At 39.4% G+C, this 27,957-nt stretch overlaps 1 long non-coding RNA gene across 1 annotated transcript; it reads right to left on the minus strand.

Moving 5' to 3' along the window:
* Positions 1-18,171: 18,171 nt before the first annotated feature.
* Positions 18,172-27,357, minus strand: LOC106494424 (uncharacterized). Its single transcript, XR_010883573.1, has 2 exons — positions 27,139-27,357; positions 18,172-19,009 (listed from the first exon to the last, which is right to left on the minus strand). It is a non-coding gene; the product is annotated as an uncharacterized lncRNA (long non-coding RNA).
* Between the last annotated feature and the right edge of the window lie 600 nt (positions 27,358-27,957).

The raw sequence follows: 27,957 nt of genomic DNA on the forward strand, positions 1-27,957 counted from the left end.
TAAAATGTCCTTGATTTCCATTTTTGTTACAAATCTCAATTTACAGTATAGCTGCCTAGAGCACTGGATGGGTGCCATCAGCATTTAAAAATTTTGAATTAGTAATTTATTGTATTATCAAATATATGCATGGAAAAAAGTGTTCCATTTCAGATATGATGAGTGCAAGCGAGCCTCTGATTCTGAGGACAGACCACCAGTGACTGACAGTTGTAAGGGGATAAGGCAAACACAGTAAACACTATCTCCAGAAAAGAGGAACCTAAAATCCTAAAATGTTACGTAATGCAATGTGTTCTTGGTCTTGACCCCTTTAGTTCTGCAATAAGCATAAAAAACCCAAACATACAGTACTTCAGTTCTTAAAATGTCCATGTTGTGACGAACCTCTGGAGATGCTCAAGTGGCTAAGAGTTTAATCACAAGGCAAAGGAGTCCTCTCCAAACTAATGGCTCACTGTAAAAGAGGTAAATTATATACGTAGTTGAGTTTCAAAGAAAAAATCAGAGAGGGACAAGGAGTGTTAATAAATCTGCCCTCTGATGAGGACAGTCTATTACAAAATCATTTGTAAGTATATTAACCTGTAAAAACAAATTGCTGATGGGTTCATGGATTTAAAGAGATTGTTATAGAGGGCTATTACATACGAAAGAGAATACCCATAACAAGTAAAGAGTAGAAAGTATACCCTGGAAGTTAGGACTATATTTTTTCTATTACATCCCCAGCATTCATGCTGATATACAGATACTAATTATGACTGCATTTACATTTTGTGCACTGTTTCATAAATTTTACTTTGTGCCCCTTTTTCTTCTTCATATCATACAAAAACAAACCCTTCTTTTTGTTCATGTATACATTTTTTCATATTTTAGATTATAAATTCACATTCTATCTATTTGGGAACATAATGCATGACTGGACAGCTAGTGGGACTGTAACCTCACAAGAGGTCTGAATCTCAGTAATGTGCAAAATAGATTTTTAACCAGATACTTCTAAATATTACTTTTCATTCATGCCCATTTAATTCATTCATTCTACTAATTAGATTATGACAGTCAGACCAGACACTATCTTTTAAACCATGTTTTTTATAACTAAGATCTCTACGCTGGGATATTTAACAATTCTTGTCAGGCAAATTTTTAATACAAAAAAATAATATATCAAGATACATTGAAGAGATATTTGAGAGAAAAGGAAGTGAGAAGGACTTTAAGAACTCAAAACGTGTAAACAGTAAATACAGAATGAGAATGCTGCAATACAAACTGAAGTTTTAAGGGAAGCCTTCAACAAAAACAACGCAGAAATGCCAGAGCTGACACTAACCAGTTTCACAGGTAAAAGCCACAAACACCATAAGGAAAAACGTTAAGGAAGACAAGTAGAAAGAAAGAGTTTAGTGAAACTAAGATGATGCTGATGAATCAACAAGCACAATTTTTAGGTCCTAACTCGAAGTTGAGGCTTTTCTACTTGATATTCCTCATATGGAAAAAAAAAAATACAAATGAGCAGAGAACTGGAAGGTAGTTAAAGAGATTGGCTGTTAAGGTACATTCAAGTCTGTTATTTACAATGTACATTACTAACACCATTATAAAGGCCACTCTTCCTGCAGCATAGTCCCTATGGCTTTTATGTCTTTCTTTTCTTTCTATTTGCATTGTAAGAGCCTTGTGATATTTCTAAAAACAAAAAAAAAAACAAAACCAAAAAAAACCCACACACCAGGGCCAGCTGGCCACTAGTCCAAAAGACTTTCTGCCCATAAAACATGCCTCAGGGTTTTTTTGGTGTTGGGTGCAAATAGACAGAACCATGATACAAGCTAAAAATAATTAAGAGAAAAACTGCACTAAAACCACAAAGTAACTGAAACTTTGGGGGAAACCAGAATAATAGTACTATCTTTTTTGTTTGTTTGTTTTTTGAGATAGCCGTCTGCACTAAATACAAACATCCTCTGACCAAGCATTATCTTTTCTGTGAGTGGAGAAGAGAGATGGAGAAATGCCATTCCTCATGGCACAGTCCCAACATCAGAACAGCTATCAGCAATATATATTGAAAGGAAGAAGATGAATCATTTTTTGCTATGAAAAGACCCATTTCTTTGCCATGAATTCCTTTGTTAACACAAAATTTCTTTGGTTTTAACCTTTCTAACAAACAAAATGTTCTAAACATGTATTTTACAATTTGTATAAAAAGAAGACCTCTTGGACATACTTCGTCATTTCAAAATATGCACTTTACACCTATGAAAATGTAGCAAAGCCACAAATGCTTTGGTCAAGAAGTTTCACCCCTCTTGAATTGACTGATGATATCATATGTTCTAGGAATATTTTTATCATCTGGCATGTTGCTCGGCACCATATGGCACAGCACACTGACAAGAGAGAAAGGACTAGTTTTAAATATTATATATATATATATAGGTAGATAAAAATAAATGTTATACTTCTATAGAAGTATAAAGACACTATTGCACATTTCTGTAATTCTTATCACAGTAGGGGATCATTGTGAAAGGTATTTACTTTGTCCTCACACTAAAAGAAGTAAAAACTACAGAAGTAAAGCATAAAATAGTTTCAAAAAAAAGAAACACAGCCCCTTAAGAAGAGCTTGAACTGAATGCAACACTTCTTTTCTCACTTGGTCTTGCTTCTTTTTCCAAGACTTGTAATTATTGTAATAATGACATATTAACCCTTTCTCTTAGAATTAATTCTCGGTGGTTAATTCAGATAGTCACATTTTATGGTCGCTTGTAATTTGTAGCTAGATCAATAGCTCCAGTTCTGACCATACGGGAGGGGATGAGTTTGCTGTTTTTTTCCAAGAAAACTTTTTAAAGGGATGGTCACCATCACTTGGCATTAAGGTATACATATATGATCTCTCCTGTTTCCATCATTATTTAAGTAAAACGACATTATGAATTGTGTAAAATACTGTACAGAGTATTTTTATATATAGAAATATAAAGTCTATTTGGCATTTAATTTATTTTTTTTTTAATGTGAACTGTGGAGCCAACCACCTGGCTAACTGGTATAGAAGAACATTTAGCCCAGAATAATCTTAACCATTTTATCAAAAATCCTCTTTTCTTTCCCTGTGAAGTCATCTTGAGACTGCTTGGTTCAACCTCAAATACCACAAAATCTCAATGAACTCCCTGACGCAATGATAAACCAGAATGTGAAGACGTGTCTAGAGAAACAGAAAGTTTAGATATATTCTACACTAGTATAAAAGCAATGAAACCTCAGTGACCTCCTCATAATCATCTGCTACTGCACTTGTTCCCTTTTCCCTTCATAAGTCACCAGTCTAAGAATAGGATACTGAACTGAACTTCTGAAACTTTTGATGACATCTTCCTGTCCATTCTCTTTGACTTAACCGCATAAACATTTGTCTACATTAGGGCTTTTCCCAAGTACTATTGGACAACTCAAAGCCTATTATTCTTCTCTGGGGGAAGCAGGATGTCTGACCCCAATGACTCAAGTGTCCATTTTCCTCCCAGCTCCATATCCTCCCTGCTTCTACCAGCCTACACACAAAAGTCTACCACCACCTCCTCAAGATGCCTGTGCATATGAGCCAGTATTTTTCAACTCTGCTCCTCATCAAATCTTTATTAATCTTTTCCATGCCTGCAAACAATATGTATTAGCCCATCTCAGAAGATCTGCTACATTCTTCTACTGCCTGTTTGGTCTCGCATTGGCATTCTCCCATCCTTCCACACAGTCTCACCGTTCTTGGTAGAAAAAACATTTCCTAGTTCCAGATCTTGGAAACTGTCTTTCTCTCTCCTCCTCACCAAATCTCCACATTATTTAAGATCTTAAATGAAATTACAGAGTCTGCCTTTGCTTACAGTATTGCTATTATGGTATATCTGGCATTAGTATAGGACAGTATGAAAGCAGAGGAAAAAAGTTATTTAGTGATATATTTTGAATATTCTTACATTGTCATCTACTCATTAGAGCTGAAAGTTCAAAAGAGCTTCAAACAAATAATTAAATGACATACATTTTAAAATAAACAGAACAATATAAATAGTAAAGTATTGGGTCATTTGCATAATCTACAGATGTGCTAATTCCAATCCTTTAAGATTAATGAGGCTGCCGAACAGTGCAAATACAGGAACTGCAGTGTTTGTAGGAGACTAACAGTCACAGGGTAGATGCTGAAGTAACTGAGAACTCCTGAAGGATACGTCTGTGCCTGCTTCATGCCCTGGACAACAAGCAGGATCCCAACCCTTGCTCCTTCCTCGGCTCTCTTTGCCCTGCATGATGCATTACAAGCACAGATGGGTGCAGGCTCACATTATGGATTACTGCTCATGGCTTGCAGACCCTGTGGCCCAAGAAAGCCACAGGTCTGCCCAGTTTCATTGTAGTTTCATAGCTACAGCTCTGTGCTCAAGTGGTTTAGGGAAGGAGGGGTGATAAGAGGGAAACTGTGCTGCATTATTAAAGTCCTTGTCACATTTTAGGGATGCACTCATCCTCAAGCATCTATCTGGTAGGCAAAATAAAATTATTTTGCTGTGAGGGGCTTTTATTTGGGTTCCAGGCATAAAACACTAGAGTTTCCACACCTTAACAGTACTAGCGGTGCCCTACTCAAGATGGGGTAACTAAGCTGAACTTTACTATGATGTACATAGATAAAATAAATCTTTGGGCTGGAAGCTTTTATTGCAAACACCAGCGATCCCAAATGGTTTTCAACGTGGACAGCTGCAGACACAACAGTTTTAAAGAACCCAGTCTCCAAGTGCTAAGGGAAAGTCTAGCGAATATAGTTTGGGAGACAAAAAATAGAAAGAAAAAGTGTGAATCAGATTGAAAATTCTTGAAGATCACCTAGACTTCTACTAGCCAAAGTGCACAAAATTGGAAAACCATACAGCTTGGGTCAGTAAAAAACTAAAGGCAACATTTACTAATAAAATCTAAGGACAGAAAGGGATATACTACAGATATAATAGAATAGATAGAGTCTCACTTCCAGACTGTACTTTCCACCCTTCACTTCTAATGGCTATTCTCTTTGGTATTTAATAGCCCTCTGTAACAATCTCCCTCAACCCATGAACCCATCAGCAATTTGCTTTTACAGGTTACATACTTACAAATGAATAAGGGCAATTTGAGGCCTCACAGCAAAAAAAACCAAAACAGGGTAACATGGTTAAGACTGGTAGGACTAAAGATAATGAGAGAATATGCATATTAGGAACAGTGGAAATTATGAAAAGAAGGAAGACTGAACTTGTATGAAAGCATATGGACTTGGAAATACAGGCAAGGACATTAGTAATCAGACTGGGGGCTTGCATTCCAGCTGTCGGACGTAACAGGGGCCTGGCCCAGAAATCTCCTACAAAGACGCTATTCTTAAAGAAGAAAGAGGTCATTCCTTCAAAATGACTGCCAGGAACTGCTGCCCAGCCTGAAAAGAAAAAAAAAAGTTTTTTTGTTGCTGTTCATTGGGCAAATTCATCCTACGGCTTTTGTGTGTTTGAAATAGAGTCTCTTTAAGGCTATGTTTATAATAGGAAACTACACACAGCCAGGGCAGGGCACTTGTACACACTCTTCCCTACGATGCAAGCGTTAGCATGCCAGGTGGCACACTGGCCTGCACTAACTAGCGCTTTCTAGACACCTCCTGGCACAGCCCAGGGAAGAGCACAGCCCAGAGAAGCTTTCCAACAGACGGTAGGTATGGGGCCTCCCTGTTTTATAGGGAAGAGCGTTTAGCCATACAGAGGCAAAGCATGATATGGAGTAGCAACCATGAGTGCTTCCAGGGCCAGAGAGTGGGCCCAGGCTCATTTTAGTGTAGACCCAGTGTAAGATCCCTCACTGCAACAGCTGCAGCACACAGTGGCTGCCACAGAGCCAGCATCTGGGACTGATCAGGAAAGGAACTGTTTTCCTGTCCAACAATAACAAAAAGAGTCTCCTAAACAGAATTAACTACCACTCAGTTTAAAGTGAACAAGCTTGTAAAAACTCAGCTAAGTCTTAAGTGAAAAAAGTGAGCCTTAGCAGGCTCTCATCTTTGAGGAGAAACACATAGCAACCACCAGTGCCTAGGAAACAATAAACCCGGGTTCTAAACACGGTATTTTATACATGAGGATGAGGAACCAAAGGAACTGGCTACCAGCAAAGACAGGATGCTGGTCTGGAAGATGCATGTTTGCCAAAGATGCATTTAGGGAGGTCGGCATGGCACTGCTGAACAAAATGCTAAAGCCTACTTCAAACAGGTCAGAGTAGATGCTCTCCCAGTCTCCTGGATTTCTAATCAAGATTATGAAGCCAGACTGATGATGCTTAGAATAGGCTTAACCTATTCCTAACCTCCTAGGCCTAGAGGCGGCATAGGAATGTCTCCTCAACAACAGAAATCAGGAAATCAGGAGACAGAAGTCCTCTGCCATCAATCCCTCTCCCTGCAACTGAGTCCACCATTTGTTCAGTTCTCCCTCACTACCAACTGTGACTAATAAATGCCATTAATTTTCAAATATTTGCTCCTTATTGCTTTTTTACCCTGCTCAGACACTTCCTGAGCACTGCAGTTAGGTGAGGAGCAGAAGGAGTCTAGTAGGTAGGTAGAAAGCTGAAACCTCTCGATAGGTTCTAGCCACCAACCAGGATTTACATTAAAAGAGCACCCAATCACTTACGCATGTAGCTTATTCACACAATATCAGAGCTAACTCCCAATCAAAATCTCAGGCATGCATTTACAGAGCAGAGGAAAAGAGGCCAAATTACCCACAAAAAATCTTGCTTAACCTCAACATTTAAGGAAGGATTCAATATACAGCAAGTGTATCTCAGCAAACTTAGCAGGCTTGAAACTCCTCTAAGGATTAACTTTTCACAAGGGCCATTTTAAAATAAAAATTAGTCCTGTCTACTGATTGCTTAAATACTTTCTGATGAATGAACATCCAGAATCAGGCCTCATCTCCATTTCTAGAATATTTATAAAGCTACCAAAATAATTTTATTCTGAAGGAACAATTTTATTCATCTTAGATTGTTCAACTTCAGAAAGACATCAATCCAGCCAGTGTTTGTCAGAGCAGTTGGTGTGTGAGAAACTCTCTGCTTGTTCTCTAACTTTTATAACTTTGGTTAGAAAAGTTAAATAATGCTGGCATGCAGACATCTATGTCTTTATATCAATTTGTTTCTAAAGAGATGGAGGAAGGCTAATGAATTGCAGAGTTATCCAGAAAAATAAATTGAGATTTATTTAATTCAATATGATGGGTGCTCAAAGTAAATCTTTTTTTTTTGTTTCAGACCAAAAAATATAAGAAGTTTTACGTGTGCAATCAGTACAGTGGAATGCGAGCAATACCCAGGTTAAATGGAAAGAACATAGCCCACCAGAGAAGCAAATTCTAGATGTGGAGTTCCTTCAGCTCCCATCAGTGATCAGCAACTCAGGCTCTCAGGATTTAAATGATGACAATAGTGACTTTAACAGGAGCAATCCTGTTAAAGTCGCTGGCAAAACTTCATTTTGACATATAATGGAGACATCATTAGGCTCAAGGGATTTTATTTATAAACATTATGTAAAAAATTACATAGAATCTGTAATAAAATTTCTTCCTGTGTATCCTTATTCTTCTATTGAACATTAAAGCATCTTTGTGCACTACCCACGTGAGGTTTTAGGATATGATTCTAGTAAATGGGATATTTTTCAAAGTAACTTTGAGTGGATCTAAACACTTGTTCAAGTGAGTAGAAAAATCTAGCCATGCACTGAAGAGAAGGACAGATGCATGGTAGCTAAAACTCCATGAAATACTCTGCAAATCTATGGGTATATACTAGCAACAGAATAAACTCTCCCCTCCAACTTCTGACAAAACTGAAAACATGGAAACAAAGATGTTAGTTAAACAACCCCCTTCTGGAAGAATGCTAATTAATTTTTATAGGTTACATTTTCTTGATATACCGAAATCAAAATGACACAGCCATTTGTTTTCCCTGGCAGTGTCATGCACATCACTGATTATTCAGGTTTTGAAAACTGTGTATAATACATACTACCACCTACACAACAGCACAACACTGACATTTCAGCACAGAACATGCTGAAGCAGTATTTCTGTACTGGAAAAAAGAACAACTAACAAAGACATTTCCTAGAAGGTATCCACCGGAGAGAGTAATGTATAAAACATGTGCCTTTTCTTGAGAGCCTGAGGTTACAGATGCCTTTTACACCACATCATGTTCCCAACATAACAGATCTGGCGGAAGTTCCAAATTGAAAAAAGGAAAAGCAATTTTATTTTGATTTTATGGAACAGTGCATTTATCAACATCTTGCAGTAATTTTTGCATGGCAGGAGACATTTATGGGAATTACAAAAAAGTTGCTTAAACGTTTTTGTTCCATATTCTTTCTTACTTTAAAAATGCACTAATTATCGCAGTTGTCATTTTAAATAAGTTAAGATAAAATGACTGCATTCTTAATACTACGTCAACAATCTTCTGTTACCCTCGCTTATGAGAGGGCCTTTACAGTCCATATGTGAGAAAGCCCCACTGGTCCTACCTAAATGTACCTGAGTCTTCTACCCAGATAACTTTTGAATTATCCAGAAAAAATGGACAGAGCTCCCTTATATGCTCACTGCTGAACAAGAGAGATAGTTCCTGCTCTATAGGAAACAGATACACTGGGCATCATTTTAATCCCTGCTGTAAATGAGTGACTTGAATGAAGTCAGTCCAAAACTGGTGCAAGTAACCTAAAAACTAGGCTGTATCCCCACAGTGCACCTGGCACTAGCAGAAGGGTGAAGAACTAGCCATGCTTTCTAGGGGGAGGTGTATGCCAGGTGCTCTTACACACAAAGAAGGGAAATTAGGTAGTTGACACAGAACAGGAATCCCAACATCTACACTAAATCCTCTCTGAAGTCTTGACTAATCAGCCTGTAAAAAAAAGGTTAACATTTCTGATATCATTATATGCTTCTCTGGCATAAGAGGCTAATGTTTTCCATAAACTTTAGCTGTGAACATTCAGCATTTTAACTTCAGTGAGCTCTTGTCCAAATAACAGTGATTTGAGCCACGATGTGGCTACATCACTGCAAGCATACTGTGAAGATGATCTACTGGTACAAAGCAATAGCCAATCCACCACAGATTACATGCTTTAGAGATCATCAGTACAGCATACATACAACAGATACTCAACATGCTGTAGTTACAGCATTACAGTATTCATATCACAAATACAGAGAAAGTCAAAGACCAAAAGAGTTTGGATCCCCTAACACTTTTTTCTTTACAAGGAAAAAGAAAAAAACAGAAAAGAAGAGAAAAGAAGAGAAAGGAAGAGAGAGAAGAGAAAGGAAGAGAGAGAAGAGAAAGGAAGAGAGAGAAGAGAGGAAGAGAGAAGAGAAGAGAGAGAAGAGAAGAGAAGAGAGAAGAGAGAAGAGAAGAGAGAAGAGAAGAGAGAAGAGAAGAGAGAAGAGAAGAGAGAAGAGAAGAGAGAAGAGAAGAGAGAAGAGAAGAGAGAAGAGAAGAGAGAAGAGAGAAAAGAGAAAAAAGGAAAAAGAAAAAAGGAAAAAAGGAAAAAGAAGAAAAAAAGAAAAAAGAAAGAAAAAAGAAAAAAGAAAAAAGCATAGAGCAGAAGTTCTTACTTGAACTTCAAAAAAAGCACACAAATACTTTCAACACATTAATAAGAATCAGATGGACTTTAAAGGAGTAGGTTTTTGTTTCCAGTTTCAGCTAAAGATCTCAAAGTGATGATAAAAATGGCAACTGACACTAAGGAAAAAGGCAACCATATCCTTACAAATATAAATCAGGAGCATGTTCAACAACACTTTAGAAATCAAAAGACTATAACCTTTAGAAATCACTATCAGAGATGAGTTTTAAAGAAAGAAGAAAGCCTCTTCTTTTTAAAGTCATCAATTGTCATAAGGCTCTAGGTTGACAAAACCTATGTATTGATACTATTTAAAAGATATGTATCACAAAACCAAGTTAGATAAATTTAAATTTTGACATCAAACAGTACATCTCAATGAATAAAAAGCTTACATCAAAATAAGTGCCTGAAACAGTATCTTCAGGAGAGTTAAAGGAAAAAATACTTAATTACAAGCATATATCAGTTGTGGTTAATTAGTATGCTAAGACTGTAAGAACATTTGGATCTGGTACTAATCAAAGGATGTTTAGGGGGTCTCAGTCTATGTTTCTCTTCTTATGAACCCTCTTCGTTTTCAAAAGTTTTACCATTTACTATACCCAAATTTAACTACCTACCCCGTTCAAACATACCTACCACTTTTCAAACATACACCAGGCATACATCTTCCAATTTGATTACAGTCCTCATTAATACAGAAAACTGCCTAGCTAAGCAAGGAATGCTTTTAAAGGTGAAGTAGAAGCTGCCAGTTCAGGTTTGAATCTCAGAATTAGGAGAAGTGATACCCTAGATGGGGGGGGGGGGGGGGGGAGAAGAAGGAGGACTTGCATCCTTCATGATCCTAACTACTTAAGTATGGTAACTGGTGAAGCAATTCTTTCTTTTGAAAGGAATTAATTCAGCTCAGTAGGGCTATGTCTGTGGGTACGACAAGGATCACTTCCTGGGTACTTGGTCCTGTCACATGCCCTGAGTGAGTGCTGGGATGACTGTACGTTATTGCCCCCGTTCTCCTTTCCTACTCCCCTCACATTTAGTTTCTGTGGAAGGTAATCCAGGCATGTTTCACAAGAGAAAAAGTATATCATTTTTACTACCAACACCACTTCTTTTTTTCATAGTGGAAAGGAACAAAAAGGAACATGAAGAAATTCTTAAAAATTCAATTATAACAAATTGCAACCAATTTTGTGCAGCTGAAGGCTACCAGAGGAGCTTCTCACATGACAACTCTCAGAAACTTTGAACAGATTTTGTTAAAGATGGCAGAAGTACTGTATCAGTTTCCAAAACAAATATATATATGTCACAAAATCTTTGTAGCTCAAAAGCCACTATGTCACTTTTAGTGACTATGTCATTTGTTTTGTCATCACAATTACAGAAAATTCACATACTGTGCGGTCTGCCGTCAAAGGATACAAGTCTTTCACTGTTCTATATCTTATCAATTACGAATGAAAAAAAAAAGGCTCTGAAGGGTTCAGCTTTCTCAAACACTAAAATAGAGTACTTTTGTACAAGTCAATAAAATTACCTTATCCAACCTCTGAGAGGAGAATAAGATTCAGATTGTTTAAAAAAAAAAAAAGCATCCCACCAGATAATACTGGATTGGGCTCTTCAGCAGATACTGTTCAGCACAAGCTTGCCATTTTAGGGAAAATAAACTAACTGATGGGTTTCACTATTGTATTGACAGAAGATAGGGAGTGTGCTAATTGTAGCTAGCAACGCACAACAGTTAGCATCACAGAGCTGGGAAGATGTTTGCGATACAAGTCATCATTTTCACAGTGTTAGGAATGCGAGTAAGTCTGCCTCATAACCAGGGGGATGTGGCCAGCATACTTCTACGCCATCCCTGCAATTCAAATACATATACAATACTTCATATGAAAGAAAACTTAAAATCATACCCAGACTTTAACTGTCAATCATCAAGTATATTCATATGGAAGTGAAAGCTCTATTTTTAAGTAACCTCAATTACCAACCAAGAAGTGGTCTCATCTACTCACCATCTCATCATCTACTAACTTTCAGGCCGTTAAAACTTCTTTCCAAATACTGAATTCTAAACTCTTCAAGACTGATGAATAAAGACATTTTAATTGTATCAAAACTGAACTTTGAAATTCTGTTCAGAGCATGAAGTGAGTACCAGATTTTTTTTCCTTCAGGAAGTAGTAACACTAAGGTGAGGCTACACTATTCTATATTCTGTTATCACAGTCAAACGAGCAATTCACATTTGCCTCAGGAAGAAAGTGCTAATCTATCAAAAAAATTGAACTTATGCTCAGCTTAAAGCACAAATCCCACCAAAATCAGAGGCTGTTGAAATGCTTAAAATGAAGCCACTGCTTCAGCAGTTCGCTGGATCACAGCAGAAGAGAGCTCTTATGAAACCCAACTAAGTAATTCGCAAATATTATCCATTGCATTTTAGAGATGGTGAAGATGAAGTTCAGCAGAAGCAAAGAATTTGTGCGTGGCGAAGCTGTGTGTCAGGGTTTGCAGCAAGACCTACACTCACTCCTTCCCATATGGCCTGGTCTGCCCTATTTGTCAGGCAATGCCATGCGAGCAGACATGACTAGAGCAGACACGCTAAACAGGTTCCTCAAACACAACTAGCTATCACTGAAATTCCCCCCTCTCCCTGTATTACTGCAACTGCCTTAGGGCTTCTGCAAGCACAGCTATGTTGGTGAGAGACGGGAGAAGAGGGATGAATCATAACCTGTGTAACAGGTTGGCAAAACTTTGTCTGTGTTTAAAAAGAAAGAATCACAATCCTTGCATTTCTTTATTACGACAGGTTCCTTAACTACTGTATATTTTCATCTTACAAAATACAAACACAAATCTCCCTGTATTACAAAATCCAAAGCTATTTCTTGGTAGAAATAAGACCACATACCAGAGCTCTGTTTCCTTTTCAAAAGCTCGAAGCATCCTGATTTGCTGTGATATTTCAGTTGTTATTGAGGCTTTAAGAATTACAAAAATGGTAAGTTTACAAGCATACCATACAGAAAAGATTATTTCAGTTGCCTCTATGATAAAACTGCAGTCACTGCAAAAATTGTACGATGTGAACAAATATCAAAGGTAAAATCTTAGACATGATGAAATTAACAGAAAACTTCAAATGTCTAGAGTAAGGCCCAAAAGTCATGTGCAACACTGTCTGCAATATTACAAAGTCTGTTATCATTTGTTAACTGCTTTAGCATGTCCTAAAATGAAATTAAGAGAATTAAAGGCCTAAAAGTTAGAAAATGCCAACTGTAGTATATATTTTATACGGATGAAGATAAGCACAGTAGAAAAGAAAAGGAAATTGAGATAAACAAACAAAACACAAGACTGAATGATAAACTGCCAGAAAAATCAAGGAAGACTTAAACACACTAATTTTTTACTCTGCCTAAAATTGTTTAAAATCAGTCAAATCAGCCAGTCAATAAGATTAAGATGGTGTGATAAAATGACAGAATTATATAAATGAATGGAATAGCAACCGTTCTAATCCCATCCCTGGATGGAAAAAAGGGAGTCCTACAGAAAACAAGTGTTCTACAAAAGGCAAGAGACTTTGAAACTACTCTTGACCAAGTCAAAGATAAAAAAGGACTACAGAGTGGCTCAAGGTCACAGTTTCAAGCTAGACAAAAAATAAAATCACAATGTATCTTGATTAAGCACAACCCTAAAGAAACTCAAACATCTGCAATTATGAATTCAATGGTTCAAAAAAATTCTATTAGAGCACAATGTAAGTTTTCTTCAGAAGCCAGAGCATAGGTCTATCTGGGACTCACTCTGGCAGTCCACTCCTAGGTACACTTGACTAACAGTTGCCATCTCATTCTTGGGGCTTGAAATTCATTCAATTGTATTTTCTCACGAACTTCATGAGATAATATTCTCTTGCTGAAGAGAATGATGTGATCCTGGCAAAAGGTGAATACTTAGGTTGATAATCGCTATATTGAGCAAGACTCTGGGAAGAAGACAGATACAAATGCAGAATTGGGGAGCTAGCATGAGTCTTTGGGAAGGATTAAACACTGAAGTTCCTGCCCCTTCAGTTCCTGCCCCTTTGGCCACAGTCACAGGAGAGGGCAGGAAGCAGAGAGAGATTTCTCTTTCTGCTGCATATAGATTGTCCTAATTTTCTCTTTCATCCTGTCTGTTGCTGAGTGGAGACACACTCCATCATGACCTGCCTGCAGGTTTCATCCCATCAACTGAGAAATAAATCCTAGATGAGAAGATCAGAGGGGAATAAAGGGCAATTAGAGGCAGTGGACGGCAAGGAGTCACATCTTCTGACAGCTAAGCTGAGGACCCAGGCAGAATTGCCAGGTGACTTATCAACAAAAGAGCTTAATTTTTCTATTGTCATTTTGTCTATGGAAAATCTCCTTACAGGTTCCAGTATGATAAAAGCAATTAGCAAAACTCATTCAAATGAAACACAGGAGGGTCTCATTAGTCTAGCTTACCCCCTGAGCAGAGCAAAGGGAATTGATGAGGACAGTTACTAAACACCATAGTGAATTTTGTGAACACTAAAAAGAAGGCAAAATTGAGAAATTGGAAAAAAAGCATACTGTAATACCTAGTGGCAAAAGGGAAGACACAAAATATAAACACAACTGAAAGAGCAAACAGTGATATATACAGACTTTATCCTTTACTGACATAAATCTAGCATTACCTGCTAGCCAAACTCTGCAGTCAGGTTATAATCATTATCAGCTGAATTACAGTAGTGCCCAGGGACCTTATTTATATTAGAGAACCCACTGTGCTTTTTGCTTTCCATACACAGAGTAGTTTCAAGAAATTTGCATGGAAAGTCATGTTTATTGATGCTGCTTTGATCAACCCTACCAGGAAAATGAACCAGATGATCATGTTCTGTACTAACTTGCAGTAAAATTCATACTTTGGTAGACAATTAACTGATCTCTCTCCCTTCTACCTTCTGGAGAAATAAACTAAGTGCCAGGAGCAGGAAAGGCTCTCCAGTACCTTGCTGCCTTAAGGAGATGATTTGATATTTACATAAAAATTCAAAATATAGCAGAGCTGAGTCAGTAGCTATATCTGATTGGAGGATCTGGGACTAAATAGGATGAGAGGTACAAATGGTCACAGGAGATACAGCAAGGATTTTGTCACCCGGTGCCTTTGTTCCTGGCCACCAAGAAAAGCTGATGGGAGAACACCATGTCTGGGAATGGTAGAGCAGCTTCCCTTCCTTTTGGAAGTTACCAAGATTGCAGTGCTCATGGGGATTTCCATCTTCCCACAATTGCTAGTGTTGCAGCCCTTCACTGAAAAAGGAGCCAGGTGTGAAGTCTTTAATTCAATGACTACTGATGAACTAACACTGTATCTCCACAGATCATTTCTAACACCACCAATTACCTACAAAGTTGGAACTGTAAGTGTACTGTTTTTCACATGGTCCAATGATGGAAACCATCTGACATTTCAAATCAGCCCAATGTATTTATGCTGCTAAAAATTACAAGAAAATCTTCCTGGGTTTTTGATTAAATGAACCTTTTAGCTACAGTTTAAGTTGGCTTATCCCTCATAGTTGTACTGTATAAAGAGTCTCTGGAACTGTTAAAACACAATTTGAAGACATGATATCATGTATATTCTTGGCTCCTAAACAATAGTCTCAGAGGTATTATTAAGAACAAGAAACACTGAAATAGCATACAAACACCACAAACATGATTTTTAAATGTTTAAGCAAAACAATGAGGCATTGATTCATCTGGTCCCATCTGAATTGTCTCTGTATTCATAGCCTTGGTTAAGAAAGCTGGCTGCTCTTCTCTTTACTTCCCAAAACAAGCAAGCGCTCAGCACAGGCTATAGAGCAGCAGCACGCAGTACAGATACGCTGGTCCATAGAAATGTTCTTGGGGAGGGCAGAAAGGCCAGACAGCAAGCTGTTTCAATCCCTAACAATCTGATATCAGGGCACAATTAAATACCTGTGTCAGATAAGCTTGCCAGAACTTTAACCAGAAATCAGAATAAAATGAGAAATATTTATTTGCAACAGCAATATTCAATACACTAAACAAGAGATGGCCCTGTTAGTTCTGAATGCCATGTTAGGTTGTCTTTCATCACTTTTAATTAAAACTTTTCAGTGTTTAAAAGATATACTTATGAGACTGATTTCACCTACTATTCCAAAAGCAAAAACAGAATGATAAGATTAACCAGTAGAACAACCTACAGGAATAAGCAGTGGACTATTTGTCATTCAAAGTCTTTCAGCAGGAAAAAATAAATAGAACAATATATCTTTCCAAGATGTCCTACTGAAGTTCAAGCACAATTTAATTTCGTTGATGCAGAAAACAGCAATGGCAGGAGATAAGACTCAGGTCACAGTAACTGAGCTTTACTTTAAGTGTGTTTCTAAGGACAGAACGTGAAGGTATGTCCTACTTCTCCAAATGACAACACCAAGCCAAGAAGCCTGAACTTCTTTCTGTGCCCAACAGATTCTCAGCATTGTCTCTACTCGCTTCTTAGTACTGCAGACCCAACAGGAGAGACATGCACAGTTTTATTTTAAAGTCTTCATAACAAGAAGCCTTTAAGACCCTAAATTTATTACATCTGCTATGGTTCTATCCAATGAAGTCCACAGGTTATGAAAAAAATGCTTCTTTCTCTAGTAATGTGATAATATCAAAGAGGATCTAGCAGTGTTTTCACTACATAGGATGCAAGAAACTAAACAGCTTATGGAAAAAAATTCTGACTCATTCACATACGCAAGAATTTCTTTTCTTGAAGCTTAATTATCATTTTTCTATCTTAAAGCAGCAATGCCAGAAATTCAGCTGTCTGTTCAACCACAAAATAGATATTGCGCAAGCAGCTGTTTCTCAAACCACTGAGTATTGACATGGGGAAACTCTCCAGTCCTGCTGTGAACAATTCTGTGTCGCTCCTTAGCAATGACAGATAATTTAACCTGGCTTTAAAAAATATGACGTGTGAGCTACTAGGACATGAACATCAAATTTCCCTTATTTAGTCTTCAGAGTAAGTCCAGGCTCTGAATCCTGCTAGTCATACTTCAGAGCCTGGGAATGTATCTGTATCAGCCACATATACTCCAGTGGGAACTGTTACTGAAAAGCCCAAACATTTTTTTTGTACTGGTATGCACTGTAGGCTAAACTCCATTAGATACAAACATCTAAGCCCCAGAGCCATTGAATTAGCATCTTTCAGGCATGTATTTGGGGTCAGAAACAGCACCAGGTACAAGTCCATCCTCCCAGTAGTTTCATTTTTCCTCCTTACTTTGCTACAGGATCAATTCTGCTGGTTCACTGTATTTTACAATTGGTTCTTGGATGATTCCTGAACTGTGAGACATTTTCACTTCTCATACAGCTACACAGCTGCTCCTTTTCAAAAAGGATTCTCATACAAGAATTGCAGTGCAGGGTCTGGCAATACGCCTCACCCCCAGCTGTAGGGCTTGGAGCTTTTGATATGTAAGCAAAACAGTTGTCATCCTGAAAATTAAGCCAGACATCTAAAAATCTTTAAAAAGCTTGAAAAATTCCCATCCAACAAAATAACTGAAATTTTTGAAAGGAATAAGGAAGAAACACATAGTTGACTGGAAACATTTAACAAATACTGCTACCTACATAAACAAAAGCAAACCTTCCACAGATGCTTCTTCTGTCTTAATGAAGCACAAGTCTGAACCAAGAATCAGCATTTATAAAAGCAGGCCTGAGATCAGTAACTATCACAGATCAATTCCTGAATCACTAAAGGAAAAAAATACACTTTGTTGTTGACTCCACTGTTTACTGAGCTAGTTTCAAAGAAGAATCCCAAAGCTTCTCACACTGAAAAACCATATGGAGAGAATTTGTATGGCTATGATTTAACCACACATCAGAAGCTCTGAAGAGGTGCTACTGTAACCTAAAAAACCATGCCAGCACTGAAGAGGAAAAACATGAAGCAGTACTTCCCAGGTAGGGAAATGATGACCAAATGCTGTCCTACTGCAGCATCAGTTGGGAGGATCAGTAATGGAAGTCACACAAGTTGTCCCTGAAGAGATACCATATTTGATCTTCCTTAGGTAAGCTTTTTTCTTTTGTTAACCAGAATAAATAGATATGAGTATCTGAAGAGACTCTGATCTTCCTTGGGGCCCTGTTAGCAAGTTAAACAGAACATCTCTGTTGTCTTAACACACTACTGTATTACATCCTGACAAAGGGGCAAATCCACTCTTCTGCAGGCATATATACAAAAGGAAAGAAAGAAGAGTACAAAAAGACTGAAATACCAGCTTCTCAGGAACTCCATTTTAATCACAAATTCACTATAGTTTGTCTACATTGCTTTAAACAGAAGTAATTTCTCATATTAAGGCACATTCTGGTTCCCATTTTTCATATTTTTAAACTAATTACTGTCAGAGCTAATAATTGCAAAATTTCTGCATTCTCGCGCAGCGTTGAAATGAGACTGTCATTTTTTTCTAAATGTTTCACTACTTAAAAAATAATGAAAATGAGGCAATTTCCTATAATGATTTTTTGTATGTATCATTCAAAAATTTCAAATTTTGTTCAATCATTTTAATAGGATTTTGGCCATTTTGCACTATTTGTTATTAAAGCCTAAGGCGCAGCAAGTGACAAAAAATTTGCAGTGACCACTCCAGAAATATCTGGAGACAGCTCCTCTGAGAAGCAAAGAATTGGAGTGAGGAAAGCACAGAGAAGTAAGATATTTGCTAATTTTCTGGACACAGAAAATGAGATCGGCAACCACACTTAGCAGTGCTCCACTCTGCCCATCTCCAAGGAGGACTGCACGTATGCAGAATGAGGCTGTCAGCAAGGAGTTTGAGTAGCTTGTGAAAAACATTAATACAATCTCTGACAGGTCCCTGGGATGTCACAGAGCAGGAAGGAGATGCTTGTTCAACTTCTCACTATGGACGTGACCCTGCAATGTTGCAATCTGGGTTTTCACTGTAGGATCAGGAAGGGACAACAGTGTAACTGAGAAGACGTTCTTTCCAACATCCCATTTTAGCTTCATTTTGCTCATCTGTTCTTCCTTCATCTGCCTCCATAGGGCTACAGCAGGCTACCTTGTCAGGACATCATGAAATATTCTCTGAAATCAAGAGAGACACATCCATTAAATTTAGCTAGAACCTCCTACTGTCAGGCTTACAGTATGAAAGAATTTTTTTTAGAACATCAGAATATTGCTTAGGAAACTACAACATTAAATCACTAGAAGCACAACCATAGCATTTTTTTGCTGATTTAAATTACGAATAGAAAGTACGAGCAGTTAAGAGGAAACAAGATATGTTCTATATGAGAGCCAAGATTTTTTTTCCTGACATGTGCCAAACAAGGAGAAGAAACAGAAGAATCTGGCACCATTAAAAACAGTTTGCGGAGAAAGGAACTGAATATCTACAGCCAAGCTCCATGTGGTTTGTAAAGAGGAAACTTTTGTTTTATGGGACTCTCAGTCAGCCAAAATTCTCCCAGACGGCGTGCAAATGGATATTAGCCTAAAATCCTACACGCATCTTGTAGAAGGATCAGTAAATGCTGGGGAAAGAAAAGAAAAAGGATCACTACCAAAGTTTTAAATCAGAATTCAAAATCTGCTTCATGGCTGAAAAAGTTAGTTTACCAGACAGTTATAATGTCATATATATGGTAAGTTTGTTGGAAAGGAAACACAACAAGTTTTATTATGAAACTAGAAGTCAGGAAAATGAGTTCCAACCCTGGCTCCACTACCAAATAGCTCTATAAAACTTGTATAAAAGAGAAAAGGACTGCCAACTTAAGTGTGAGATTTTCCTTAACTTCATACAGTGTATTAACACTGCACTTATGCAGTTTCTTTCAGCTTCTGCATTCACTCGCTACTTGGCATTACTATGCACTAAGTTAAATAACTGAGTAGATACAGCACTGAGAGCAGTTATCTTACTTTACCAAAACAAGTCCTACCTACCTTATTAATCAAAATACCTGATTGAGGAAAACATTTTATGTGGGACAGTAATTCTTATAACTGAGCAAAATGCTAAAGCAACCAATATGATCCAACACCTTAGCCGAATATTGCTACAAGATGTGGTATTTGTGGCTGAAAACAGTAACTGAGAACTTGCACTTCACCATACAGGAGAAAGAACAGGCAACAGTTCTCCAATACATGTTTAGAGGTAAAACCATGGAAGAATTCTTTTTCATCAAGAGATTTTTCTCTGGCAATTAACATTGGTCTCCGTTTTACAGCTGGGGAACTGAGGCAGAGTCAGAGGACAAGAATTTGTGCTACAGAAGCATTAAAGTCCCTCCTTCCCACTGAAATGACTTTCCCTGTGGGAGTTAGAGGCCTAAATAGTTTTGTGGGTCTGGGCTCAAGTCTTTCGCCCAGTCTCATAGGTGGGGCTCAGAACGCAATACCCCCGAATGATGTAGCTTTCTAGTTATATTACCAATGATTAAAACAGATTAGATGGCAATTTTCACCATCATGTTTGAAGGAGAAGTAATTAATGTCTCCTCTAAGAGGACACCAGGATTAAGATTTGCCCCTTTGGGTCTTCTTTCATGTCATCCTTTTTATTCGAATTCTTTCAGCTAAGATTTGCCATCTACAGTCCTCTCTTCCTGCAAACATGGTAGTGAGCACAAATCCAATTTATGAAGCATACCATCCTGCACTCTATATTTGCTTGGGTTTTCCTCATTCATACTTTTAGCACTGTCAGCCTGGAGGATGAAGGTAAGGGTTAATTGTTCACTACTTTCTGTACACTACATTCATTTGCATATAGTGCTCTAGATGGCTGCTCCATGGTTCATGTTGCACCGCAATAATAAACAGAACTAAAAGCAATTCCCTTTAACTCTTTAATTTTATTTCCTCCAAAGAATAATGAACAGAAGAAAACAAAACTAAGTATTTCCAGAAGGAAAAAAATTGCAGACATTTTTCATGAACGTGCTGGAAGGAAAAAAACACTGCAAAAGTGAAAACTATCATATTTTTGTGAAACCTGAAACTAAGAGTCCATATCAGCACTAAAAATATCTTCAGTTCTCCTCCACACACACACATACCAGAATGGCATATATTAATGAGTTCTGGATGCTGATCAAAACCAGACCAGGTACAAACTAAACCAGACCCCCTCCCTATAAGGTAGGTCAAGAAGACTGGGAGGGAAGGGAAACTGTTGCTAGGTGGCAGTGTACCTTAAGCAAAGAATACTGTAAATCATAGATTATTGGAAGTTTGTTATATACTAAAAGAGGTGTCATCTGCAGTGCCATCTTCAAAGGCTTGGTAGGAACTCGAGCTGTACATGCTACACAGAATACATATCAGAGGGCTGAAAAGCAGCACTGGGGAAAAGAAAAAAGAAAAAAGAAAAAAGGAAAAAGAAAAAAGAAAAAAGAAAAAAGGAAAAAGGAAAAAGAAAAAAGAAAAAAGAAAAAAGAAAAAAGAAAAAAGAAAAAAGAAAAAAGAAAAAAGAAAAAAGAAAAAAGAAAAAAGAAAAAAGAAAAAAGAAAAAAGAAAAAAGAAAAAAGAAAAAAAAGAAAAAAGAAAAAAGAAAAAAGAAAAAAGAAAAAAGAAAAAAGAAAAAAGAAAAAAGAAAAAAGAAAAAAGAAAAAAGAAAAAAGAAAAAAGAAAAAAGAAAAAAGAAAAAAGAAGAGTCCATCTTGAGACACACTACTATGCAATGCCAACAACAAAACGGCTCCCCAGTTCTATTATTTCTGCTTAAGAACTCAAAAGCCAGTGAACTGCATCCTGCACATCTTGAGAAGATTAGGTTTTGCTTACTTCATTTTATTTGACCATTGCTAAACTCTAACTGAAAAAGAATGCAGAGAAGTAAGCTTCCACAATTGGCCCCAGCAGTGTATAGTAGACAAAAAACATAAGTGTGGTGGTTACAGGAAGGTTTTTTAAGGTTATTTAAGAAACTGAACTGTTACTTTTCTGCTTTAAACAGTTTCAGCCTTCAGTTCTAAATGTTTAAAAGCGGGGACAGCTAAGAGGGGACAATGAAATTAAGCAAAAGGAGTCATGAGAATGCATGCACTCGTTACAATTCCAGCAAAGAAGATACAGAAAAAGGCCTGTGCAGAAAACCTAGGTAAGGGAAAGAAGAGGCTAGATTTTTCTCATATCCTTCTATTTGTCCTTCCTGATGTTCCTTCCAATGGAAAACTACCTTAACATATTGCCTAAATTAGCAGAAGTGGTAAAAAAGACAGGCTGATGACATCTTGTGAACTACAATTCGCTTGGTAAGAGAGCTGTTAGCAAGCTCACAGCTTGTCACAGAGAAGGATAAGATGTTCTTGAAAGCAAAGAAGAAATCTATATTCTTTTCAACAATATCTATCTGGGTTCAAGAAAACAATCTCTTGGAAGAGTATTTTAGATGAATGTGAACATATAGATTGGAGGTATTTTGGAGGACAGAATAAAAGAAAAATGAAAGAGGCTTTGCTCCAACAGAACATTAAATCCATGATACAAGCCATAGCAAAATTGTTGCTGAGAAATTTATCAAGTAATTCTTCGTATGTTAACTTTATTCTACAATTATACTGCTTAGGGTTTTTCAGACCATTTTCTTTCTGATGCATTAGAAACTATTCAAAAATAATACATTAGAACAGATGTGCCCTGGTCTAGCCCAACAAGGCAATTCCTGTATTGCTGTAATGTAATATTCTCACAGGTTACATGAAGCCTATATTGCATCATTCATCACAAATAATGCTGTGAAGTCTGTCCCAATAACTAGAATACCAACCTTACTAACCTAAAATATTTCAGACAGAGTAATTTTAACACAAACCATCACCTGTGCAGCTCACTTAGGACATGCGTTAGCTTTTCAAGCAGACATAATCCTCTTACGGTTACTTTCAGGTTGGGTCTGTATCTTATTTATCTGAACAGAGTTTGTGATGCATACCCCAGGCTTGCAGGATTAAATCTGAACGGATAAAAAAAGGATGCAACAATTTTTCTTCCATCTCTCCCCACTATCCCCTTAGCCAGACCTGGCGTTTTTAATTTGTGGTCAGTCTGAGCCTTTCCACTTTCCTGGTAATTTGCAGCCTCTGCCCAGTAAGGAAGGAGTCACAGAGCTTCCCGTCAATGTTCCCAAACTATTGGTTACAATTTGTGATAATTTACAGTTAGGGACAGGCAATAAACGCTGGCAACCCCATATAAACATCAATTTGAACAATAAAAAGTGGAATCCTGCCACACCTAGAAATGTCACTGGAAGCCAATGCCTGCTGGCCTCTCCCAAGCGCTGCCCTGCCTTCAGGGGCATCACTGCAGTAAGACAGGCAGAGGCTGCCTTCACCTGCTGTTCCACCTCCCACTCTGCGAGACTGGGCACAGTTTGTGGAAAAACAGTTTGAAAACAAAAAAAAATCATAAAGTTGGAGCTGACTTAGTCATTTTATGAAGACAAAAAAGAATAATCTGTATGCTAGGAAGTCATCAAGTTCTGCCACAGCAGAAATACTTCTACATGGGGAAACAGAGAAAGGAAGCTCTGGAGAAAATACCTTCTCCAGCAAACATCCTAGATAAGCTTTTCTCCATTAACCAGTAAGAGGGAGATCTTTTTTGTAGCATACAGAAGGCACTGAGCCTCATTTGACATTGAAGTTTAATTCAAAATAAAATTTTCTGCGATTAAGGAAACTTTTGTTCTTGTTCTGTTTCTTCACCATCTGTGATATGAAACCTGGCAAAGACTCCAATTAGTTTCCTTTATGCTATTACTGCTACCAGCACTCAAATGATAAACATTTATACAAAAGGAAATTCCTGTCTCCAAACTGTATATTTAAATGCTTTAATAGGAAAACCTATACTGAACTCACCCTGAAGTCTGGTAAAAACTAATTTACACCAACTGCATTATAGAAAAAAGTAACAATAAGTCAATACTACACCTTTTCTGACCAGAATTTTTTAAACAGTAAGGAGCATTGAGCCTGAAAGCAAATGAAGAAGAAGTTAAGTAGCTAAGACCAAAAAAGGTGAAATCCTGCAATATCCTGCTCAAGAAACACTAGGGACTGATTTGGGAAATTTTCATCATGGGGACATACAAACTCCTGTTAGGTTCTTGGAAGTGTAATTATAAGAGCCATGTAAGTGGTTCAACTTCTCCTCAGTAGTGTAAGACAGAAACACTGTCTGGCAAAACAAACTTTTAAAACTCTTAAGTTAACACTTAGCTGTGTACTTTTACTTACTTCACATCTTCAGTTTATATATACCTATACACACATTTGATTATGGTAGCTATCCTTGCTAGAGACCAAGTATAGATGTGGTTAAAAATGTTAAATGTTATTATACTGGTAAAGTTTACGTTGGTGCCTAAAATATGATGAACAATAGCATTATACAGAGTTTGCCCGCTGCTACAAGCATACCGACATTAGGGCAACATATTTATTTTTTATACAGATACCTGCATAGGTAAGTAGCAGTATTTCTTCTTGTGTAGACAAGCTCTGCAAAAATAGAATGGTTCAGGTTCTGTCCAAACACATACCACCCATGATCAGGAGTACACCTATGACTTTGGGATGTATTCATGCTGTTATTTACCAACAGTCTCCTTTCCTGATGTCAGTAGGTTCCCAAATGTTTTTGTGGACACCTGAGAAGGAGGAAGGTAGCCCAGCCTACAGTTGGCTTTCTCAGATCCAGACGGAAGGAGAAGAAAGAAGAAATCTGACATGTGGAGGACACATGACAAGGAAAGACCACAACCTTGCGCCAAAACTGAGGAGCATAATCGTAGCTATGTCCTCATTTCTTAATCCACTGCACCCTTAGCACGGTCCTTCTTAATGCAGACCAGAAATAGCTGCTTAACAATATCCTTTCTGCCAAGCATTTCTTAGGACCATGCACAATTTCTCTTCTTCCTTTATGTGAAAAAAAAACATTTAATTTTACACATTTTACTAGAGCAGGATAGTACTTCTACACCAGCAACCTATGCTGCTGACTGTACTACAGAGAAGTTGATGGGTTTTACCATTTTTTATTTCTAGGTCCTTGCGTACTGGTGTTTTCTATACCTGTTTAAATCCTGTGGCATTTACCTAACAAGTAGTTTATTAACCAAACCAAACCAAACAAACAGCAGTTTGTTTTCTAGGGCAAGATAGCAAGCTTTCTTGCCAAGGCCTCCTGTATAATATCATTCTGTTGTGGCACAAATGCCCTAAAAATTTTGCTCTAAAGAGTTGACTTCAAAACCTCTACAGCCATGTAGGTTATGAAAATAACTCTCAAAATGGGTTCTGCATTCCTTTTTGCCTGCCACTCGCATCTGGCTGAAAGCTTCATAGATAAGAGCTTTGCCTGTTTGCATTATCAAAAATACAGCCTATTACAACTTACTAGAATTTCTACTAGTAACAGGCACAATTTTATAATACAAATGAGCCAATCTAACAGCTCCCTAACCCTAAAATGACACCCAATCCCATTTGCTTCTGGATCATGTCCTCACTGTTCCTCCTTTGCCTCCTGTGCTAACCTCATTCAGGGAGCCAAAGTGGCAGAAAACTAAGCCTATCCAAAAAAGAGTTTTCTGCTGGAGAACAAACTCACAAGGGGTCAGATAAGCAACAGGGAGGAGATGGGACCAAGCAGTTACAGGAGAGGAGGAGGAGTGACCAGTCCAGCATCAGCTAGCTATTCGGACAGCTTAGCTGAAGCATGAAACTGCATTGTATGCAAGTCAAGCAGTTCAACAGGATGACCCCACTCGAATATTCAGTCAACAGATGTCTTTTCCACAAACTTAAGGGATGGACTGGACTTTCTACCCTAAACCCTACTGCCAATGGTTTCAAAACACATCTTGGAAAGAATCCATTGCTGTTGCAGTCAGTGACCAAACGCCCTCAGAGCTCAAAACAAGAAATTTTACTGTTTTTTTTGTTATTTGTTTCATTAACATTATTATACACAGTCCCAAAGTTATGTTCATTGGTCTAACAACTGCCAAATTGACTTTTTGACCCTTTTTAAGAGAACGGTACCACAATTTCTTTTTTTGCACTTACCTATTCCTATGCCTTCCAAAAATAACTATTAATGATTAGAAAACGTAACTGTTTGCTATTTATAAGTATTAAGCTTACTAATTGCTATGCGTTTCATTAGGTGATTAAAAAAAAAAAGAAAAACTAAGCAAACAATGCTGACAACACTGATCCCTCCCCTTCTCCACTAATCTTTTACATGTTTATTCATCAGCTACTTAAGAGACTCAGGTATTAGCAACATGAGTAGAAAATACCTGGGAAAAGGTTAGCACAAAGAGGAAAAAGGTATTGTTCAGAAAGAGCAACAGGAGTATTTCTAGACACTGTTAGTTTTACCCCCCAAAACTGTTTTTTCAGTCTGCTCAGTGTCTCAAAACATGTGCGCACAGCTTCTGTGAAGTCGTGAGGCCTATAGCTGGAAGGAACTACAAGCAACACCGTTGAAACTAATAAAAAAAAGTCACTGAAATGTCAAAGACTCAAGTTCTAGTTTGTTTGCTTGTACTCATTATCACCCACAAAAAAACCCTGGAGGTGGGGGGGCTAATTTTGTAACGCAGCCGCAGAAGCACCCACCTCGCTGCAGGAGGTGAGGGCAGCGCGCTTCGGACGCCCGGGGGACGGCTATCAAGTTCTGCGCTCCCTCTCTTGCTACATAGGGCGCACGAGGAGAATCCAGGTGATCAGCAAGCACGCGGTCATTTACATTTACATGGGAACATGCCAGAGGCCGGGCTCCGTGCTGCATATATCCCCGCGCCCTCCTTATTTTGGAACACGGGCTTTCAGGCGCTGGCGAACCGAGGGACCAGCCTCCTCGGGCTTTCCAGCCGCGCCGAACATGCCTGCGCTACCCCACGGGCGGCGCGGCGCCTCCGCCGCCGCACGGGCCGCCCGCAGCGCCGGCCCCAGCGCGGCGCCGCCGCCACCGGCAGCGCTGGGCGCTGATAGGGCTTCGCGGGAGCGGGGGGCGGGCGGAGGGAAGCGCAGCCCAATGCGCGGCCCCGCGCGGCTGCTCCCCAGGCAGCGCCCGCCCCGCCTCGCCGGGCCGCTCCCCCGCGGCGCCCGTGCGGGGATGCGGATGCGACCCCGGCCCCGCCCGCCCGCGCCCCGCTGCCGCTTCGCTGCCCGCCCCGGTACCTTTTCCTCCTGCAGAGCACGCACACGGCCCAGAGGAGCAGGGCGGCGGCGGCGGCCCCGCCGTAGGCGCCGAGCTGCAGCGTGTCGGGGCCCATGCCGGCAGCGCCCGCCTCGCCTCGCCCCCGTCCGCCGCCTCGCCGCCGCTGGGTGCCTCGCCGCAGCCGCGCAGGAAAGTTTTGCCCGTCCTCCCGCTCCGTGCGGCAGAGGCGCCTGGCCGGCCCTCCCCGCCCACCCCGAGCCCAGGGGGCTGGGTTTGGCTGCTCCGCGTTGAACTTGGCGAGCGGGCACGGTGGGACCCGGCCGGCTCCTCCCCGGGGGAGCGCCCCGCGCAGGGGAGGGTCGCGGCCCACCGCCCGCCCGCCCGCCGCGCTGCCGAGGCCTCCCGAGGGCGACGGGGAAGCCCCGGCTTTTGTCATGAGGAGAAAGGCGCGGATCCAGTGAAAAGTCCCCCAAAAGGAGACCGGGGGCAGGGATTTGTCATGCCCCGGGGCAGCGGGAAGTGGCCCGGCTGTGCCGCAGCGCCCTGCGGCGGGGGGGCGCCGGCCCCCGCGGCCTTTGGCGGCCCCGGGGCAGCCGTCGGTACCGCGGCCGGAGGGTGCCGGGCCTCGGTTCGCTCCCCCCCCCCCCAAAAAAAAGGGGTCTCAGTTGCCACAGAGACCGAGCTTCGGGTGCCAAAATGCAGGGTGTTTCTGGCAGGTTCTCCACGTGCGCTAGTGTGCAGAAGTTACCCTTGCATTTACAGTGCTAGAGGGTTTCTGCAGGTGATGGCTCTGGCAGCCTTCTGACCGACACTTCTGTGGTACAAAGACTTGGTTTGTG

This window comes from Apteryx mantelli, chromosome 2 (assembly GCF_036417845.1).
Source record: "Apteryx mantelli isolate bAptMan1 chromosome 2, bAptMan1.hap1, whole genome shotgun sequence".
Lineage (NCBI taxonomy): Eukaryota > Metazoa > Chordata > Aves > Apterygiformes > Apterygidae > Apteryx > Apteryx mantelli.